General features: G+C 49.2%; 1 protein-coding gene across 9 annotated transcripts in view; it reads left to right on the top strand.

Annotated features, from left to right (window-relative positions):
- The first annotated feature begins 4,927 nt into the window (after positions 1 to 4,927).
- STAU2 (staufen double-stranded RNA binding protein 2) overlaps positions 4,928 to 16,175 on the top strand; it is a 281,072-nt gene continuing 269,824 nt past the window's right edge. For 6 of the 9 annotated variants that reach the window (XM_055125671.1, XM_055125672.1, XM_055125670.1 and 3 more), the window contains exon 1: positions 5,467 to 5,635. The gene's annotated coding sequence lies outside the window, so the exon portion shown is untranslated. Of the gene's footprint in view, positions 5,025 to 5,466; positions 5,636 to 6,201; positions 6,352 to 16,175 lie in introns of those variants that run through there. The other 3 variants (XM_055125674.1, XM_055125676.1, XM_055125675.1) reach the window with 3 other exon arrangements.

The following is a 16,175-nucleotide window of genomic DNA, read 5'->3' on the forward strand; positions in this document are numbered from 1 at the left end:
GCTTGGGGGATCTACATATGTGGGGCTGGGATCGAACCTTCGGTTGGCTGCACACAAGGCAGAGACCTTGATTCCTGCACTATTTCCCTGGCCCCTCATCCCCTCCTCCTCACCACCCTCCCCCAGCCCCAGTTCGGGGAATGAATGCAGCACTTCATGCATGCAAGGTATGCATGAAGTGCTCCACCACCAAACTATGTCCTCTGTCAAGCTTCTCTTCTAGACAAATGATTATTTACTCCCATCACAGGAAATGACAACAGTTTCATTGCTTTATTAGTTTTGTGTCAGGACCCTTCACACAAAGCTAATTTTTTTCTATTAGTTTTTTTTTTCCCTTTTGACTTTTGGGCCATCCCCAGAAGTGCTTAGGGCCTACTTCTGGCTCTGGGATCACTCCTGGCAGGGTTTGGGAGACCATATGGGGTGCCAGGGATTGAACCTCCGTCGGTTGTGTGAAAGGCAGGCATCTTACCTGCTGTACTCTCTCTCTGGCCTTCGAATATAAGAGTTGAACCCAAGATCTCACACATGCAAGGCAAATGCTCTGCCTTTGAGCTGCACCCCTGGCCTGGTTCCTTGTTTCTAGGAAGAAATCGTTGTTGAGCCCTTGGAAGCCTTTGGAAACTTCTCCGAGGGGCTGGAACAGTGCTCGGTAGTGGTGTACACGCCTCGCATGTGTAAGCTCTGAGCTCGATCTCCAAAACTTCAAAACCAAAAAGATCTCTCTGTACTTTTAATTAAATGCATTTTTAGATGCTTAGTCTTTTATTTTATTGTTGTCAGGGGACCATGTGGTATCAAGGATCAATCCTGGCGCTCCTTCATTATAAGTCCTGGGCCCTCTCCATAGCCCTATTTGCTTATTTCGAATGTCTAGAGATACTCTGTAATTTATGCCCAAGTTTGTTTTTTTTTGCTTTTTGCGTCACACCCGGCGATGCACAGCGGTCACTCCTGGCTCATGCACTCAGGAACTACTCCTGGCGGTGCTCAGGGGACCATATGGAATGCTGGGAATTGAACCCGGGTAGGATGCGTGCAAGGCAAACGCCCTACCCGCTGTGCTATTGCTCCAGCCTCTATGTCCAGGTTTTTGTAGTATATTGTTATTGTATATTGTTGTGGTATATTGTTTTGTAGTATATTGTTGTTGTAGTATATTGTTGTTGTAGAATATTGTTTTGTAGTATATTGTTTTAGACGGCTGGATCTTAATAGTTATCTTGATATCGTTACTGTTAAATGATTAAAGGAAGATATTTTAGGTATGCAAATGTTATTTAGAAAGAAGACAGTCTCTACTCAAAGAAACAGCGAAGTGTGGCAGAAGGTGGGAAGCTTCAGTGGAGACTAAAGAACAAGGAAGTGAAAAACAGAAGCAAATATTAGCTGGGAACACAGAGTCAACCTTTTTTAGGTGAGAAAGGACAAAAGAATGGGTGAGCTGAATGTTGATTTTGGCATTTGAAGATGGACTGGGTGTGACAGTGATCGGCTGGTCAAGTGTGGCATTTATCTGACATGGAAATTACCCAAGTTTTCGTTTGTTGATGTGATGATCTAGGAGTGAAGAGCTCTGCCTCGGGTCTAGAGACTCAGTTCAACTTCATTATGGAAACAAACACTGAGTTCCCAGCAATCAGTTTTGTGGTTTGGTTTTGTTTTGGGTCATACCTGGCAGAGTCAGGGCTTATTCTTGGCTCTGTGCCAAGAGACATTCCTGGTGGAGCTCAGGGACCACATGGGGTACTGGAGATTAAACCCGGGTCAGGGATGTGCAAGGCAAGTGCCCTACTCTTGATCTATGCTCCAGTTCCTGGTTTTTCTAACTCTTGTCATTACTACATGTCTCTAGGTCACTGATTGTACGTGGCATATTGAAGGTATTCAGTGAAAGTTTGTTAAATTCACTAATACATGAACTCCCCTAGAATTTATCTAAAATTTCAAATATCTGTATTATAGTTGAGTCAATGGTTACAATAGTATTAATTTTTATGACTTTTCTGCATAAATTCACTGCACTTTACCACCGCCAAAGTTTATCTACCATTTATGAATCACTGTAAGTGCTGTGCTAAATGAGAAACAAAGATGAAAAAGTCACTGTTCTTTGTCTTCAAGAAGCTGAAAATACCTGGGAAGAAACAAACTCTGTGTAGTGATAAAAGTATGTTCACATGTAAGAATATAAAGGAGGATGGCTTATAGAGTGAATTGTAGGGGCTGACATTTATAGGAAAATAAATATTATGAAAAGGATGATACAAGAAGCGTAGAGAGAGCTGTAAGGGAAATTGGGGCTTGTGATTTTAGATTCTGTTCAGACCTCACCTAATGAATATCATGTTGATTTTCTGCTATTTGAATATTTGACTGCAATGGTACCTGGACAAGACTTAAAGAGCGGCCATTGGGTTCATTCATCTTTATTGGATTTTTTTATTATCATTATTTTGGGTCATAGCCAGTGGTGCTTAAAATTTACTCTTTGTAGGACTCTGGGGATCAGACTCAAGCTAGCTTACAGGGCAAGCACCTTACCCACTGGATTTTCTCTTGTTCTGGTCCATTTCTCTTTAAATATTGGTATTTTTAGCTGCTCTACCAATATGTAAAGTAAAATAAAATCACAGGTGTTTTTATCTATTTCCATGCCATTCAGGTACTGAGACTCTCTAACTCTAGTAAGTGAAAGCGCTGATTCAAAGCAAAATTCTCTCTGGACCAAAACTAATAAAGGGTTTAAGATGCTTGCATGTGGCTAACCCCTGTTCAATCCCTGGCACCACATTTGGTCTCTGAGCCCAGAATTCAGAAGTCAGTCCTGAACAACACCAGGTGTGGTCCCGTGCTCCCGTTCCTCCCTCCCCTGCAAAGCAAAACCCTCGTTGGTAATTATGGTTCTAAAAAACTCATTCAATGTGGAGCTGGATTGCGTCTGAAGACAGAGATCTCATACCTAGATATGCGAGAGCCTGGTTCTGACCCCCTGCAAGACGCCCTGAGTTCCCCTGGGAGTTGCCTCCATAGCTACTAGATACAGAAATTCATTCTGTTAGTTTTCTGTAGAATGAATTTGGCTTACGTGCCAGACAGCTAGGACAGTCAGTCGCATGCTTGCCAACCCTCATGGTTTGAGCCTGCCAGCCGTGACCCCGGAGCATAGAGCCAAGAATAGGCCTTGAGCACTGCTGGGTGTGGCCCCCCCCCCCAAAAAAAAAGCAGCTTAAAATCATCTGAAAGCAAAACACTTACACTCAAGATAAAACTTTAAGTTACTTTGATTGAGATAAAAGGAAATGACATTCCAGATCGCCATTTGAGAGTCATTTCTAAGAGCACACACTCAACCTTTTATTCCAAAAGCATTTCCTTCCATCCACTCACTAGTAGGGCACTGGGAATGCAAAGATGACTAAGAATGAGGTTGCTCGCAAACAATGCACTGCCACTAGGCTCAAATACACCTACAGTGTCAGAAGAGAGTCAAGGGGCTTAGCCCGCACAGAGATTTTAGATTTTATCACCCACGGAGGTGATTTTGGAATGAGGAGATGGGTTGCTCATCAGGGTGAGGTGTGGGTGACCCTGACGATGGAAAAGGCACCCTAAAAGTAACTAGGGGCGGGTGTGAGAGTACAGCGGGTAGGGCATTTGCTTTGAATGTGGCTGGCCCTGCTTCCAGCAGACCCAGGTTTGATCCCTGGCACCACATACAGTCTCTGAAGCCTTGCCAGAAGTGCTCCCTGAGCACAGAACCAGGAGTAAGGCCCGAACACTGCTGGGTATGGCTCCAACACTCTCCATCCCGCAAGACAAGTTAATGATAAATTATTCAATTCAGGCTGTGAGTCAGGTGACCCTCAGGAGGGAGAATTCGTGTACCTTGCCTCTATAAACTTAATTTTATAGTAGGGCTTTCCCCAAACTGCCCACTTGGGACTTCCCATGGAGTGCTTCCTGGCAGTCTGCTGGGCTGGCCTTCTCTGTAGACCTGAAGGTTATTCTGAGTGTTGTTACAGGAAAAAAACTTTGGATTTTTGCTATTCTTTCTCATGTCTTTACCAGGGCCTTTTGTTGTTCTTGGAGATTGATTGTCCTTTCCTGAAGCAGGTCTAACCCTTCACTGGTGCCTCATTTTCTCACTTCCAAAGAGCTCTTTATTGGCAGCTCAAAGGAGTCCAGTTTGTGGCAGCTTCAGGATGGTGACTAGGCAACATCTTGACCCTATTATTTCCCCCCAACCAGAGAGACCCCGTCCATCCACCGGAAACCCTTGCTCTGGTCTCCCATTTAGCACGTGGCTTACCAGGCTTGGACACCTGATTCTGCTTAAAGTCCCCCCCCCTTTAAGCATCTCCTTGTAGTTCTTCCTTGAGGGGATCTCTAGGGGATGCGAGGACTGAGATCACTGACCAGGTAGACATTTCTGGTCCTAATGACATCACTGAGAACGGCAATGTAGATTTGATACCTTTAAGAAAACACTTCAGTTCTAGGTGGAGCTGGACTCTATTGCCAAATGATTTGTGGTTCCGCTGACTAAACCAAGCGTTGACTTTCACTGGTCTTAAAAACTGGGTTGAAGTTATCCGGACACAAGTAACCCACATCAAAACCAGGACGAATGAGGAGGTAATTCGAGTTTTCTGGGCTCTTGCCTCCACAATCTAGGGATCTAGGACGCTGTTCTAAGACGATCCTCATTTTTGGATCCAAGGTTTTTTTTTTTTTTTCCCAGGCGACTTCAATATGATTCTATTTTCGGGTTTTGGTGGAGGATGCGTGGCCACGTCGCCGATCGTGGCCAGCAGGTGATCACTGAGCACTGGGGTTTTCTCGGCGAGCCGGTGGCACTCGCCCCCTCCCCCGCCCCGCCCTCCCCCTCCCAGTCTGCAAAGGTGCAGGATCCGCTAAAGCGCGCACCGCGGGCGCGGCGGCAGCGCGAGCGGCCCGCGGGATGGTCTCCGGTCCCTAGCAGGGCACAGACAGGGGTGCTGCCGGAGAGCCCGGGGAAGGTACGCGCAGGGCAGGCGGGGCGCACGTCGCCCTCTGCCAGGGTCCGTCCCGCGGGGTGGCAGCGGCCCAGGGCAGGTGTGGCAGGGGCAGCCCCGGGCTCCCTCTTGGCAGCCGAGGGGGCGGGGAGCCCCGGCTGGGGCGCGCTTGCCCCCTCCCGGGCCGGCCCCCCTTCCCCCCGGCTCCCCGGGCGGGGGGCGGGGCGGGGCGGGGGGGCAGGGGGGGAGACGGTCTCCCCGGGGCCCGCGGGCGCCGCCACTACCGCAGCGCCGGCGCTGGCGGGGGGCCGGGTGGCCGCCAGGGGGCGGGAGCGGCGCCGGGAACAATGGCCGCGCCGGGCGGCGAGCGGGAGCCGGGGGAAGGAGGGAGGGAGGCGGGCGGGCGCGCGGCGCGGGGGGCGCGCAGCGCGGGGCCGCGGCGGGGCGGGCGCGCGGCCGGCGGCTCGGGGGCGCGCGGCGCGGGCCCGGGAGGGCGCGGCGGGAGCGCTGGGGAGGCGGGCGGAGGCGGGGGCCCCGGAGCCGGAGGGTGGACGCCGCCGGCGGCCGAGCGGGGTCAGTCCTCCGCGGAGCTCGGCCCATGTGGGAGCCGCCCGGCCCGTGTCCGCGGCCAGAAGGTAAAACGCCCTCGCGGGGGCCGCCCGGGAGGCCCCGACTTCCGCCCGGGCCGCGGAGGAGGCGGGCGGGCGCGCGCCGCCCCGACCCCGGGGCCCCTCGGCGGCCTCCGCTCCCCGCGCCCCTGCCCGCGGCCTGCCCGGCTTCGGCCCCGGCGCGCGGGGGAGGGGCGGGCGCTGCCCGGGGGGTGGGGTGGGGGGGCGTGTGGCCGCGGGGTGGGAGGACACAGGTGTCCTGCTGGGAGGAGCCGGGGGGCGGGCACAGACGCGGGGCCGGGGGCCCGGGGCGGCGGGGGGCGGTGGTCGTGGGAAAGTGGGGGGGCGGGGCGGGACTGGCCGCGGGTCGGGACGGCGGGTCTGGGGGCCGCGGGTGGGGAGGGAGGGCGGAGGGGGGGCCTGGGGGCGCGGAGGCGGGGGGCGCGGGCGAGTCTGCGGGGGAGGAGGGAGCTCGGGCCCTGGGGGCGCGGGGGGGGGGCGCGCCGGGGGCGGTGGCTATTTCTGTGCAATGGGCGAATGGGGGAGACGCGAGGCGCCGGGCCGGGCGAGGTGGGTGGGGCCGCGGGGACCCAATCGCGCCCGTGACAGGCAACTTGTGCCGCGGCTCCCCCCCGAACTCGGGCCGTGAGGCTCGGCTGCACCGGGGAGTTGGGAGTTAGTGACCTTGCCGAGGTGAAGAGACTTGGGCGCAGAGACAAAGATCGGTTCCAAGACGCCGCGGGGTGAGGCTCGAGCGGCCGGTCCGGTCCGGGAGGAGCCGGGGCGCCTGGCGAGGTTGGGGGGGTGTTTTGCAGAAGGCAATCGAGGAGACGCGCGAGGCCGGGATGAGGTGGGTGGGGAGAATGGCTGTGGGAGGGTTCTGGAAATCCCTGGAAATGTGCGCAGCATCTTGCATTTGTGTGGAATATTTCAGGGATTGGGGTCTGCTGGACCTGAGTGTCTTTCCCTTCCTCCCCCCCACGCCCCCGCCCCCCAAAGGACTAATTGGATCGAGGAGGATCGTTCCATTGGGGATTTAAAAGTGGGTGGTTCCTTGGAAAGGTGATGAGCCTTTAAAGGTTCACTATTCACGAAACCTTTATCTTAGCGGTTTGTTTTCACAATTTTGATGAACTTTGTTCAAGCATTGCCTGTGATGCATCCTTAGGTGTTGAGAGAGCGTGGGGGGTGGGGAGATAACTCCAAGTAAAATTGTGTTGGGCTGGCAGGATACTAGTAACATTGTATCAGAAAGGGTCGCAACATTTGTGCAGGCTATCTCTGCTTTGCTTTCAGAAGACGATTCAAACATGCTGTTGTAGATTGAGCTTTCGTGCAAAGACATCTTATTTAATAAAACCGTCACAACCAAATCTTCATCAGGATTGTTTTACAATATATATCAGTGCTTTACTGTTCACTTTGTTTATATCTTACTGCAGAGCAGAGAAACATCCTCGATTGTAGATTTGCTGCATTTTGCAGCGGACCTGTACCACATCTTCACATTTTAAAGCACTTTTCGTCAAACTATGGACTCTCTATGCTTTTCTCCTCCCTCCCATGAAAAAATGTGGTTTTGGCCACACCCGCAGTGCTCAGGGTTTACTCCTAGTTCTGAGGAATCACTCCAGGCGATGCAGGGGGACCATAGAGGATGCCAACGCAGGTCAACCTGGCTGCTCCGGCACCTATGCCCTCCTGGCTGCTCCTAGCTACTCCGGCACCGACTTCCCACTTCTTTCAACTGTGGTTTCGATTCCAGTTGCTTTGTACACATTTCATTCCGTGGCACTGTAGTTAGGAAATTTATGCATAAGTGATCATTAATTGGTAGGAAATGGTGTGTATTTTCTCATGAATCAGTAAATTTTTCCTTAGAAGCTCATTTTTATGTGTATAAAAACGTTGCTGTATAATTCAAAATTGTAGTGAGCTGCAGAGGCAGCTGAAGAGGTGGGTTCAGTTTAATTACCACCTGGAGCGACCCCCTTGCACAAAGCTTGGAAGAAGTCCTCAGACACGAGGTGTGTCTTGGTTGGAAACCAATCAGTTAGTAGTGGGTCACATCATTTCAAAAAACAGCTTTGTATTTGGAAATAATTTTAGGTTTACAGAAATATAGCAAGAATAAGAAAGAATACTCAGGTATACTTTCCTGAGATTCACCTATTACCCTTTATTATTTGATTTCTCTCATACTTAAAAAAAAATTGGAACCACTGCCTGGTAAGTTAGATCCAACTCTTCTGCATGAAAAAACACTTACATTGTAACTGACTAGTTGGCTTGCCTGGAATAAGTTCTGGAAAATATGGTCTGGAAAAAATGTGCAATTAAAAAAAAATCTAAGATGGCCACCAAGGTTTTTAATATGTAAACAATGGAGAGGGGCTGGAGTGATGAGATAGAATACTGGATAGGGCTTTTTGCCTTGCTTGCAGCAGGGTTCAATCTCTGGCACCCCATATAGTCTCCTGAGCACCTACAGGAGTAGTTCCTGAGTGCAGAGCCAGGAGTAACCTCTGAGCATCACCAGGTGTGGCCCCAAACCAAAAACCAAAAACAAACAATAGAGAGAAGATGCATCTAATTAGTTCTCGTATTTTAGGATCAAGTTCTGAAAGACGCAGTTGCTACACCTTTTTACCTAAATCTGTCTTTCCAGCCCTGGTTACAAGTCTCTTTACTCCTATTCTGTCTCTTTTTTTCTAAACTGAAAAAAAAATTTTTTTTTCAATATTGTAGGAGATCAACCCTGGTTCTCTCTCTTTCTCCCTCTCTTTTTTTGACGGTGGAGGGGAGCATACCCAGTGATGCTCAGGGGTTACTCCTGGCTCTGTACTCAAAAATTACTCCTGATTTTATTACTCCCCATTCTGTCTCTTGGGGGGAACCCTGTGGGATGCCTGGGATTCAAGTGCATGTAAAGCAGTTGCCCTCCCTGCTGTACTGTCGCTCAGACCCCTCTTTTTCTTTCCTTCAGGTCTCTTAGAGTACTAGGTGTCTGAACTTTTTTTTTTTTTTTGGTTTTTGGGTCACACCCGGCGATGCACAGGGGTACTCCTGGCTCTTCACTCAGGAATTACCCCTGGCGGTGCTCAGGGGACCATATGGGATGCTGGGATTAGAACCGGGGTCGGCCGAGTGCAAGGCAAACGCCCTACCCGCTGTGCTATCGCTCCAGCCCTGGTATCTGAACTTTTAATATACAGATGATGATAAGAGGGAAAAATCTAGTTATTGAAGAATTGATAGTTGTGTTGATAGCTTGATCACAATTTGATTAAGTCATGCAGTTGTACTAATCATTAATTTGGTTTTGTGGGCCACCCTGGGCAGTGCTCAAGGGCTATTCATCACTCCTGATGATACTGGGGGGCCATTTGCGGTGCCAGGGATCAAATTGGGTAGGTTGTGTGCAAGGGAAACACCTTTCCCCCTATACTGTGTCTCTATTTGTGCCTTATGTAGCTTTTCAAGAAAATATTTGGGCATCAGAAGTTAATAATTGCAGGTTGTATTTATGTATGTCATTTGTTTTTGTTCGGTGGCCCCAACGAGCGGTGCTTTGGGTAGCATTGGGGGGACCATATGGGGTGCCAGGGATCGAACCCGGATCAGCTACATGGTAGGCAACTAATGCACCTGCTGTATGTCATCATTTGATTTTTGAGTAACTGCTTAAAGTTCCATATGGTAGTTTTGTCATAGTTTCTTAGAGACCGCGGCCCATTTAGTTAGAGGGGGAAAAGTATTAAAAAAAATTTCCCTTCTTTGGAGTTTCCAGACCGTGGGTCTATCCGGAATTTGTCAGCAAATGCGTAGACCTGGGGGTTAAGCTCCTCATCGCTCTCTTGCTGGGGACTCTTTTTCGAGCCACTAAGCCATCCTCCAGGTCTTTTCTTGTGGATAACAAATAGCAGAGCTGTCAGGATCAACTTTAGCCCTTGTGGGTGGTTCCGGGCTCAAACTGTTTCCTGTGCTTGCACAGCAAGCATTTTTGAAGTCACAGAGCTGTCATCTTAGGCTCCTCTTGTCCAGGGGTCACAGAAAGTGGGGTTATTTCCATCACTTGGTATGGCTCTGGGGTTCGAGTTGTGAAAGTAGAAATGTAAGTCTTCTTTACAACTTGATTCATTTTTAAGATATGATCCAGGCCAAACTTAACCTACTGTTCTAGCCTTGTGACTATAAGCTGTCCTTTAGAATGGGGCTTGAGGGGGACCTTTTTTTTCCTCGCAAGGGCCATTTGGATATTTGTAGCATAATTCACCAGGCCAGACATATGAGCAGATGGGCTATGGGCACCTTGCAAGAAGCATCCCTGTCTGTCTCTCACATACCAGGACCAGATCACAGGATCCTGCAGACTGGATGTTCCCTGCCCTGCCCTAGAAAAATGAGGATAATATCTGCAGATATCTGCAGGATAATATTTAAAGGTGATGATTTAAAATAATCAAAAGGTGGCACTAGTTTTATACAATTGTGTCTGACTGATAAATGTTAACTTCCTCCCCTTTTTTGGACAGTGCTATGTGGAGTTTATTCACTGGAATAATTCAGATAGTGCGACATCTGTCTGTGCCTTAGAATCTGTCTTTGTTTTTCTTATTTCAAAACAAATGTTTTGTTGCCTGGCCTAAGAAAGAAATTAGGGACTGAGAGATCAGGGTGAAGTCCCCGAGTTTGAGCCTGGGGTGCAGCCTGGACTCCTGAGCACTGCTCTGTGTAGTCCTGGTGGCCCGCAACCCTGAACTGCTGCGTGGTCTGAGAACTGAATTATCACACATGTCATTGCTTGGTTTTTGAATAACCTCTCCAAGCTTCATATGGTAGTTTTGTCATAGTTTCTTAAGAGATTGGACCCTTTAGTTATAGGAGGAAAAAATCACATTAAAAAACTTTTCCCTTCTCTGGGGATTCCAGACACAGGGTCTCTCAGCGCCACGGGGCTTGAATCTTTGCTGGGGCAGGGGCTGGAGCGGTAGCACAATGGGTAGGTTATTTGCCTTGCACATGGCCGACCCGGGTTTGATTCCCAGCATCCCATATGGTTCTCTGAGCACCGTCTGGAGTAATTCCTGAGTGCACGAGCCAGGAATAACCCCTGTGCATTGCCTGGTGTGACCCCTAAAAAAAAAAAATTGCTGGGGCAAGCAAAGGGTTCACTGGGGCTGGAGCAGTAATACAGCAAGGCAGGGCGTTTGCCTTGCACTCGGCCGGCCTGGGTTTGGGAGCCGGCATCCCGTATGGTCCCCCCAGCACTGCCAGGAGTGATTCCTGAGTGCAGAGCCAGAACTAACACCTGACCCAAAAAGCCAAAAAAACAAAAAACAAAAAAAACCCCAAAAAACCCACAAAGGGGCTCATGAATATTTTAGAGTAGCGCGTCTTCATTTTTTTTGGCGTTGTTTGCTTTGTTTTTGGGCCACACCTGGCTGGCTACTCCTCGATCTGCATTAGGAATCACCCCTGGCAGACTTGGGGGATGGTTTACTATTTGTCTGGCCTCAGTTGATCTTTAGTTTGTGGTAGTTTGTGATCTACAATTTATGACACAGTTTCGCTTTTTGGGCCACACCCAGCAGTATTCACGGCTTACTCCGGCTCTGCACTCAGGGTCACTCCTGGGGTGTGTGTGTGTGTGTGTGTGTGTGTTTGTGTGTGTGTGTGTGTGTGTGTGTGTGTGTGTAAACCAGAGGGAGAGGGAGAGAGAGAGACAGAGAGAGAGAGACAGAGACAGAGAGAGAGATAGAGAGAGAGAGAGACAGAGAGAGGGAGGAGATAGATTGAGAGATTCAGGGATTGAACCCGGGTTGTGTGTAGGGGGGAACCATATATATATGTATATATATATATATATATATATATAGAGAGAGAGAGAGAGAGAGAGAGAGAGAGAGGAGATAGATTGAGAGATTCAGGGATTGAACCCAGGTTGGTGTGGGGGGGAACCATATATGTATCTATATATATCTATCTATATGTATAGATAGATATATATATAGAGAGAGAGAGAGAGGGAGAGAGATTGAGGTTCAGGGATTGAACCCAGGCTGGCGGGGTGTAGGCAGGCGTCCTACCTGCTGTCCTGTTGTTCTGGCCACACTTTCCCTTTCTGTGTCAGGACTGCCAGCCAGAGGTATGCCTGTTACTGTGGGCTGGATGCTACTCTCAAGCAGCAGCTTGTCTTCTATTTGGGGCATACCTGGTGGTGGTCATGGTCTGCGGCTGGCCCTGTCCTCCGGAGGGGGTTTTTGTGCCGGGGGAGCCGGCACCGGGAGTGTGGGGGCGCGCACCTCGGCCCCCCGCATGCAAGGCGTGCTCTGGCTCTTCGAGCTCTAGCTCTGCCCCAGCAGGATTTGTCGAGTCGTTTTTAGATTTATCTTCGTGTATCTTTCAATTTGTCAGGTGGGCAAAACATAATTAGCGAAAGCAGTGAGTTTCACGAGGAGTGCACGGCACACGGTGGACCCGGAATCCTCCACCGGCTGGAGGCCTGCTAACGCTTCCTCTGCCGTCCGCCTCTTGTCTTTCAGTAGCTTGGAGTCCGGAACCACATGTGCCAAGGTGCCTGACGGGATAGCACTATAGGGTATTTTTGGGATATGTGACATGGTTTCTCTAACTGTACTCAGCTGTAATTGCAGGGAAATATGGCCGAAAACTTTTGACAGGAAGTGAAGGTATTATAAAATCACAGGTGGTATTGTTATATCTTACATTTTTTCTTTTTTTTTTTTTTTACTTTTTTTGATTACACCTGGCAATGCTCAGGGGTTACCCCTGGCTCTGCACTGAGGAATTACTCCTGGCAATGCTTGAGGAACCCTGTGGGGTGCTGGGGATGGAACTCGGGTCCGCTGTGTGCAAGGCAAACTCCCTACCCGCTGTACTGTCGCTCTAGCACCTGTTGTTCTATACTCGGTCAGTTCTGCACTTCATTCAGCCTTCACACTTGATCAAATTGTTTTTAATAAGGAACAGTCAGTGGATCTGACGTGTCTTTATGTAGAAATGAAGTCTTACAGACATATGCCACTTGTGGATATTCTGATTGTGTAGTATGATAGTGAATTTATGGGTCACATTGATGTAAATAGAATATGACTTGTTGGACGAAGAAGTATAAAATACCCATTTGCCTCAGAGTGTTGTTATATATGTATCTTAATTTATGTGGATGTTTACAATTGTGAAGAAAAGAATATTTATGACCAATTTATTTTATAATTGGACTGGAGTGATAGCACAGCGGGTAGGGTGTTTGCCTTGCACGTGGCCGACCTGGGTTCGATTCCTGTGTCCCTCTCAGAGAGCCCGGCAAGCTACCGAGAGTATCCTGCCCGCACAGCAGAGCCTGGCAAGCTACACGTGGTGTATTCAATATGCCAAAAACAGCAACAACAAGTCTCACAATGGAGACGTTACTGCTGCCCGCCTAAGCAAATCGATGAACAATTGCTTATTTTATAATTCAGTTTTTTTTCATCACCATGAATTCTAGGATTACAAAGTTATTCATTATTGAGTTTCAGGCATGCAATGTTCCAACATCAGCCCCTTCACCAGTGTCCGAGTCCTTTCGAGAATGTTCCCCTCCCGCTCCCCGCTTTCCCCTCTCCCGTAGTCCAGGTGTTCCTCACTTATCCTCTGCTAGACCCCACCCCGTGCCAAGCTTCCTTCTAAAGACGCCAGTTCTCCTGCTCTTCATTCCTGTTGTCTTTGGTGCCATGTCATTCCCTTATGAATGTTTGGCCAGCTTAAAGTGAACATGTCCGTTTCCCGCCCCCGGGAATATGCTTTATTAAAATCATTTTTAGAATTTTGTTTTGCTCGCTATGACTTGCAACACTGTTAATGATAGGGTTCCATACAGAGAACAGTCCAGCCCCACGCTCCTCACCAGAGCGACCACTTCCCTCCCCGTTATCTCAGGGGGCGCCCCAGAGGAAGTGCTCTCCTTTTTGTTACTTCATAAGACTACTCTTTACATATTTGATGTTTAGAACTTTTATAAAATGTCCTCCTCTATGGCTGGAGAGATAACACAGAGATGAAGGCAGTTGCCTTGCATAAGGCTGGCCTTGATTCATTCCTTGCATTGCATGTTCCCCCAAGCGTTGGTTGAGAGATCCCGGAGCACAGAGCTGGGAGTAGCACCCTGCGTGCTGGGTGTGTCCTGCAAGCTTATTCCCGCCCTGCAAACAAAACAAAACAAAAAACAAAACAAAACACAGTGCCTATACAGCTTTCCTATTTCCCCTGAGACCTGTCATATTACAGAAATAGCACAAGGCCTGGGTACTAGTGAACTTGAATTTAGTCCATGTATCTTTCTGTTTCTTCCGGGAACCAGGCACCTGTGTTGGTTACCGAGCTCTCAGACTGAAGAGACACTAACAGGTTGATAAATGTTTACTTCCAGAGGCTTATGTTAAGTACAAGAGAAGCTCAGTCCCTGAATTGCTTTGTGACTCTGTGTTTCATTTTTGGGGAACAGCCCACCAGCGCTTGGGGGCTGCTCCCAGTTCGGTGCTGGCTGAGTGATTGGAACCATGTGGGGCTGGGAATTGAAGGTCTCCAGCACGCACAATTTCACTGGCCCCTTGAAGGCCTCCCCTTTTGAGAGCTCCAACTTTGGAGTAAGACATAAACATTCATTCCATAATTCACCACTTTCAAAGGTTAGTTATACTCATTTGCTGTAGTTGAAACGGGGGGCAGGTTAATATATTTTTTTTCTTTTTTGGGGGTCACACCCGGCGATGCACAAGGGTTATTCCTGGCTCTGCGCTCAGGAATTACCCCTGGTGGTGCTGGGAATCGAACCCAGGTCGGCCGCGTGCAAGGCAAATGCCCTACCCGCTGTGCTATCACTCCAGCACCAGGTTAATATATTTTTTTTATCGTCTATGATGTCATTATCTAAAGAAGCATGGGATAATCAAATTTCGAGATGAACAGGATTGGCTTATTTATTGCTGCATCACAAATGATCCCGGAATTTAAAAGCCCTAAAACAACAAATGCTCTCCTATCAAGGTTTCTGTGGGTTGAAAATCTGGGAGCAGCTAAGCTGATAGCTTATGGCTTGGGTTCTCCAAGGAGGTTGATGTTAGACTGCCATTTGGGGCTTAGTTGCGTCTGAAAGCTCAAGTGGCGGAAAATCCACTTCCATGCTCATTCCCAGGGCCCTGGGCCTGACAGTCCTTGGGGAAACGCTTAGACTGAAGGTCACAGTTTCTTTTGGGCTGTAGTCTGGAGGCCTCCCTCAGCTCTTTGCCCTGTGGGTCTGTCCAAAGGGCAGCTCATGATAAGACAGCTGGTTTCCCTCAGAGCAAGCAAGTGAAAGCAGGAGAGTGGGTGACACCAGAATGGAGGTGCAGTCTCTTTACAGCGGTGTCGTCATTTCTGCAGTATATTAGGGAAAATTGTAGTGTGTATTGTTAGAGGCAGACTACCACAGAGACTTAATTTTTTTTAGGGGGGTTGTTGTTTGGTTTTGGATCACACTTGGCCATGTTCAGAGGTTACTCCTGGCTCTTCACTAAGGAAGTACTGCTGGTGGTGCTTGGGGGACCATGTGGGGTGATTGGCGGATCACTTGCGATGCTAGGGATCGAACCTAGGTCAGCCTTGTGCAAAGCAAATACCTCCTCCCTGTACTATAGCTCCAGCCCTGAGGCTTTCCTTTTTAAAGGTAAGAGTTGGATTAGGAGAGACAACTCGAAGGGGTTGGGGCGCTTGTCTTACATGCTCGATGCCATGAGTCTGATCCCAGACCTTGCATGCCTGCCCCTTCCCCCAGCTTCCTGTGGGTGTAGACTTGGTGGCCCCCAAGCACTCCTAGCCTGAGCACCAAACCCTCGGGCGTGTATCTAGGGGCTTTGGACTGCAGGGAGTGACCTTTGGTCTCCTAGTTTCACGAAGGAAGGCCTATATTAACAAATCCAAGAAGAAAAGCGAAAGAACTCTAGATAGGTAAGGTAGTTTACATGACTCAATGTGCAATTTAAGGAGCTTGAACTGAATTCAATTTCATTGGTACCCAGGCCTTGTGCTATTTCTGTAACATGACAGGTCTCTCGGGAAATAGGAAAGCTGTACAGATGCTGATGTCACTACGGGGAGAAATACATTAGGAACTGCTGTGGGGTTGGAGCTGTAGTACAGCAGGTAAGGTGCTTACCGTGCGTGCTGCCAGCCTGGTTCAACCCATGTGCTCCAGGTCCTGCAGGACTGATCCCAGAACACAAAGCCAGGAGTAAGTCCTGAGTTCTTCCAGGAGTGGGCTCAGAGCCAAAAAAAAAAAAAAAAAAAAAAAAAATCAGACCTTTTCTGGGGGAGGAGAGAGGAGAGAGCGAGAGAGAGTGAGAGAGTGAGAGAGAGCGAGCACTAGTGAGCGCACTGAGTGTAAGGCGTAAGGCACCTGCCTTGCATGCAGCTGACCCTGGCTTTAACCTGGGCAGCACATACAGCCCTGCATCAGAGCCAGAGATAAGCACTCTGGAGTGATCCCAGAGCACAGAGCCAGGAGTATGCCCTGAGCACCGTTGGT

The sequence above is a fragment of the Sorex araneus genome, chromosome 2 (assembly GCF_027595985.1).
Source record: "Sorex araneus isolate mSorAra2 chromosome 2, mSorAra2.pri, whole genome shotgun sequence".
NCBI classification, from domain to species: domain Eukaryota; kingdom Metazoa; phylum Chordata; class Mammalia; order Eulipotyphla; family Soricidae; genus Sorex; species Sorex araneus.